Source organism: Pinus tabuliformis, chromosome 5_1 (assembly GCF_031772625.1).
Source record: "Pinus tabuliformis cultivar Carrire ecotype Pingquan chromosome 5_1, CPIR1, whole genome shotgun sequence".
Taxonomy (NCBI): Eukaryota; Viridiplantae; Streptophyta; class Pinopsida; order Pinales; family Pinaceae; genus Pinus; species Pinus tabuliformis.
Window position 1 is genome coordinate 811,628,060 of NC_142305.1, and position 5,725 is coordinate 811,633,784.

At 38.9% G+C, this 5,725-nt stretch overlaps 1 pseudogene; it reads right to left on the reverse strand.

Annotated features, from left to right (window-relative positions):
* Positions 1 to 4,567: 4,567 nt before the first annotated feature.
* LOC149167402 (inactive LRR receptor-like serine/threonine-protein kinase BIR2 pseudogene) lies at positions 4,568 to 5,488 on the reverse strand (annotated as a pseudogene).
* Positions 5,489 to 5,725: the final 237 nt, after the last annotated feature.

The window sequence follows — 5,725 nt, forward strand, 5'->3', positions numbered from 1 at the left end:
GTGAAAAGGGTAATGTAAGTCTTGTCTTTGTTGTTGGAGAATATGTAGTAAAAACACACAACAACGTGAATATGAAAAATGCAGCAGCATGAAGATTTTTTTGAAGAAACGAAATGTAATGGACAACAGCACATGTAAAAGAAATTTTTCTTTACAGTAGTAAATGTACGTGCAGTGAGTGTGTTGTTCATTGAACTGAAATCCAATAGATGCACAGCAGTGCATTGTGTAAATAAAAAAAATGAAGACGAATATTGTGTGAAGCAAGGGTGTAAAAAGGAACAGGGGCAACCCGTGTTAATTTTTTGTGTGTGGAGAATGAAGCGCAACAACGTGAGGATGATTCCTTCTATATGCAAGTAACGCAGTGTAATGAGTGAAACGAAAAGGGCAGCGAATGAAGAAAATAGAATGAGATGCATAGAAGTGCAGTGAGGGTAACGGACACAGCAGTGTGAGAAATTTTTACGCACAACAGTGCGAATTGCAGAGGCAAGCCAGCAGCGAACAATAAAGGGGAGATGCACAACAGTGCATAGAATATATGTGTTGATTTATGTAATAAAAAAAATGGTGAAACGCAGCAGCGTAGATAAAATCCAATTTTTTTTTGGTATTGTATTTGAAGCAAAGTATATAACGCACAGCAGTGCGAGAAGAGAGGAAGTGAAGTTCTTTGGTGAATCCCTCTGTCAAGAGGAAGGTGCTTTTCAACACAGTGTCATGGTGAATCCCTTTGTCAAGAGGAAGATGCTTTTCAGCATATACTAGTGAATCCCTCTGTCAAGAGGAAGGTGCTCTTCAGCACAGTCTCAGGTGAATCCATCTGTTAAGAGGAAGACAACTTTGATTGTTTGTGGAACTGCATGAAAAGCAGTATTGGTGAATCCCTCTATGTGAGGAAGATGTTATTGTAACAACAGTTGGTGAATCCCTCTATGTGAGGAAGATGTTATTGTAACAGCAATTGGTGAATCCCCCTATGTGAGGAAGATGTTATTTTACAGCAGTTGAAATTAAGGGGGAGTGTTGAAATATTAATTCCAACTGCAGGCACCGTGGACGCAGCGTGGACAACAACCCAGCCAGCACGTACAACCCCGAAACTGCTCAGCGAAACTAGCAAACCGCCTGACAGATTTCGGACCGCTTTTGCAGTGAAAGCAATTTCCGTATAATCGACTCCGATCCAACAAATTTCAGCCACACGTCCTCAGCCAATTATGCTTCCGTACAGGTTTATCGGACGCTATCGTTCTGCAGCAAAAGGTCTTCCGATATCCTTGTCCACCGTCCGATTTGCTTCGTCGTTCTCCGCCGTACATCAATGAAACCTGCATACCTGCATACAAGCTTGCATTAAATACATTGCGTGGAGTAAAATCAATTTTGGTTGACCGCAGGTTTTGATATTAAGGCATTTAATAAAAATGTCATAGTGGTTGGTAAAATATTTAAGTTTTTTTTACGGCACGTAAAACTTAATGCCTTTGCTTTGGGAGTCGTTGTTTTTCATACATGTTTTTGTTTTGGGTTTATATATTACATAATGAAGAAATAAAAAATATAGTTTTAGCTGCAACGAAAAATACCCGGTTGACTTTCAAAGAAAACCAAGGGTGTTGCACAGCAGTGGATGGTGTAAAAAAAAGGGGAACGCATATGCCAGTGTAATTTTTTTATGAGTTTCCTAGTGTATGATGCAAGGAGAAAATATTGCACAGCAGTGCAAAAAGACAGAATGGGGGAGCGCATATGTTTTAGAAAGGTGAGATACCGCACAACAGTGAGAACCAAAGAAACCAGGTTGAAATGTAAGTTGTTTTTCTATGGAGGTTGAAATTTTTTTTGGTGAATGTAATGTAAAATTTACTGCATATGTAAATTTTTTTTTCAGCAGTATGAGAAAAATATTTTTACACCAGTAAGTGTAAAAGGGTTTTACAGCAGTAAAAGAAAAAGAGATTTTTACACACCAGCAGTGTAAAATTCTCAGACAGAGTAACCTTTTGTTAGCTGAATGTATTTTTGGTAAATCCCTCTGAGTGAAAGAGGATGAAGTTTGTATCAGGCAATATGTTTTTAATGAATACAAATATTTGTGTGGAAGTGTAATACTCTCTTCTCAGTCATTTTTTTTAAACTTTCCTGTGCAAAAGATCCTCGAGAGAAACAGAGCATTGTCTTTAATGAATACAAATATTTGTGTGGAAGTGTAATACTCTGTTCTCAGTCATTTTTTTAAACTTTCCTGTGCAAAAAATCCTGAAGAGAAACAGACCATTGTCTCTGTGTGTGTTCAGTTTGTGTGTTTTTGGAATTTTAACAGAAAAATCCCCAACATATTTACCCTTAATTGAAAATCTTTTAAAATATTTACGCCGTAAGGCGTCTCCATTTGAAATGAATTACCCTAGCCGTCGCGGTGTCCTATTATTCACCGTAGATTTGTGGTGTTAGACGATCAAACAAAACTTGATCGTTGATCAAAAATTAAAACGGTTCATGAAACTGAAACGGTTCATGAATTTTCGCCCTCAGATGTGCCTCGTGGCTCGCAGTGGATGAGATTGTCGTCTCAAGTGATTCGAAGGTGATTATTGATTGGGCAATGGGGAAGTTCTCCCTGAGTGCGCTGTTTGGTGATTCTCAGATCCCCTGCATGAAGGATTGTCTCCACTTTGTTTCTTTCAACTATGTATGTCGGGAACAGAATACCCCATATAATTGGCTCTCTAATCGTGGAGTTTCTGCTCTGCCTGGGCTGATACATTTTGAGTGCCTGGAGAAGGGTGCTATAATAGGTTCAGGGGCTTTCCCCTTTGCATGATGTTCCCTTGATCAATTTTCCTGGGAGGCGTTGCTGGACCTTATCTCCGATCCCTGTGATTCGTCTGCGGGCTTATTTCGAGTTGTTTGGAGATCTCCCCACTCTCGCAGAGGGATTGCTCTGTTTTTTTCGCTACAGGTGTTTCTGTGATTTATTTTTTATCCCTATCAGACATCGAGGCAGTTCTGTGGATTTCTGGAAAATGTAACAGCATATATTTTTAATATAACGCTTGTTGTTTTTTATCTCCGAAAAGAAATGTACTCCTCTCCATTTTTTTTTTTAATAAAAGCTATTAACCGTTGCTGCCATCCTACGATTCAATCCGCTATTTGTCATTGTGATATTCTTTTTTCTAAATAAAAAGTATTAACTGTTGCTATCATCCTACAGGCTACGATTCAATCCACTGTTTGCAATTGTGATCTAGCAGTTGAGATTGCAGAGCAGCTTTCAAGGTTCAAAGAATTCCGTAATCAATTAATTGGTGTTTCTTGTTTTGAAGTTAGAAGGCTGGGCAGCAGGGATGGAACTTGGAGGGTAAATGTTTTGTTACATTAAGTATAATTCAAAAAATTACAAAATTGTGGAGATCCTCTTTTGAAAATGTATAAAAACCATCCAATTTGATAAGCGAATTTATTTTAAAATTGTAATCTTAAGAAATAACTTTCATCTTCCAGTACCGTAGTTGTGTAAGCCTGAACATATTATTATATGGTTCTTGGTATTATTTCCTTACCCAATATCTCAAAAATAACGGAATTATATTTTAACGGAATGGTTGTTGTAATTGCTACACAATCCAGATCTCTAAATCGACGTGCACAGTTGCAGATTTGTTAAGCGGTTGCGTACGATTTTACCTTATTATGAAACTTACAAATTCATTTTGAGGGGATCTACATAAAGTAATTAATTAATTTAAGGTGCACATTTCAGTTGTTTTTTTTTATCATGAATTTGTTTTTCCCAAGGTAAGGAGCGCCTTCGGTTTATGTTCATAAACGGATTTTCTAGAAATTCAACATTTATCATAATATAATATAATATATAATTATAAATAAAATTATATATATATATATATATATATATATAATTAAAAAATAATTAAATAAATTTTATACATTCTTTTATTGATAATTACGCCGTAAGGCGTCTCCATTTGAAATGAATTACCCTAGCCGTCGCGGTGTCCTATTATTCACCGTAGATTTGTGGTGTTAGACGATCAAACAAAACTTGATCGTTGATCAAAAATTAAAACGGTTCATGAAACTGAAACGGTTCATGAATTTTCGCCCTCGCCGTTCACCCTAAGATCTGGTCTTTCTGAGTCTGATTTCCAGAAATTGCCTATTTCCTTTTGCACCACCAACGCCGAACAGAGCAGCAATGATAAGAAGAATGATGTCAAAATTTTTTGCATCAACATCGATCTTGAATGCATGGTTTGTCTTGATCAATTCAAGGATGGTGATAAATGCCTTGTGTTACCAAAATGTAGCCATTGTTTCCATGTTCCCTGTGCAGATGTTTGGCTCTCCCAGCGCTCCATATGCCCCATTTGCAGAGGCAGTGTTGAAATTATTAATGTTGATCAACACCCATGTGGGCCAATGCGTTCATCTCGCACTTGAAATCTTTTTCAGTCTGTGCTGAACATGGCCGGAGTCTTCAATCTGGCAGTTTGCCTTTGTAGATTATACCTTTCCTTCCCTGCAAAACGATATTGTCTTAGCTGAAGTTGCCAGTGACCGCCACAAGATCAGCCAATCTCACCTTCCTGATGGGCATCTCGAACGAGCAAACTTTAACAGATCTCCGAGCTCGGACATATTTCTGCCAATCATTGGGCTCATTGGTACTTGGCGGTGGGATTTTGACAGATCTTCTGCTTTTTGCTTTAGAAATCATCCAATGAAGACCAAGTAAAATCCAGACAATTAACACTATGCCAAATAGAAGAAAAGTCGCAACAAACATGGGATTGTTCGGTGCTGTGCACGTCTTTGAAAGGGGAGGCCCACATAGCCCAGGGTTACCCTGAAAATTAGAGGCAGAAAAGTTGTGAGTGAATGAAGGTATATTTCCAGTAAGCTTGTTGTTTGCTACATTGAAGTCCTTGAGACGATCGATCCGTGTCAATTGCCAGGGAATTTCCCTTGTAAGTTGATTTCCATTCAGGCGGAGGATATTAAGGTATGTGCAATTATGAACCTCAGCAGGAATAGGTTCCATAAACTTGTTTTGGGAGAGATCAATGGTTACCAGAAAAGGAAGCCATTGGCAGAGCTCCTTGGGAATGGTACCCGTAAGACTGTTTTGAGAGAGATCCAAACTCATCATACTCTTGCAGTTCTGTACTCCAGATGGAAACTCATCTTGAAGCCCCAACTCTTGAAGCGAAATTGACTTCACTTTGTTATCATCATCATGCCAACAAGTAATTCCCAGAAAATTGCAAATAAACCCATTGTTAGTGTTCCGGAAGTTCCAGGTGCGGAGGTTCCCTTGAGGGTCCTTCAATTCCTTGTAAGTAGTCTGAAGACACTGTACATCGTTTCCTGGAGAAATGGTCTCGGACAAACTGAGGCATATGAGTTGGAGAATGAGTAGCATGAGCCGTAGCAAGCCCAAACACCCAAAAATTGTCATGGCTTAATCAGTGCTCTCCTGTCGTTTCAAACACAATCCTGTACCTGCCTAATCTCAACAAATGGCCGCTGCTCACCCAGCTCAAACAGGATTGCTGGTATCCAAGTGCAAGCATGAATCGCTTGCCCCATTTGCAGAGGCAGTGTTGAAATTATTAATGTTGATCAACACCCATCGACCGAAAAGCCTCAGAATTCAGTGGCGATTAACCCTGCAGAAGAACAGGCACTTGGGCCT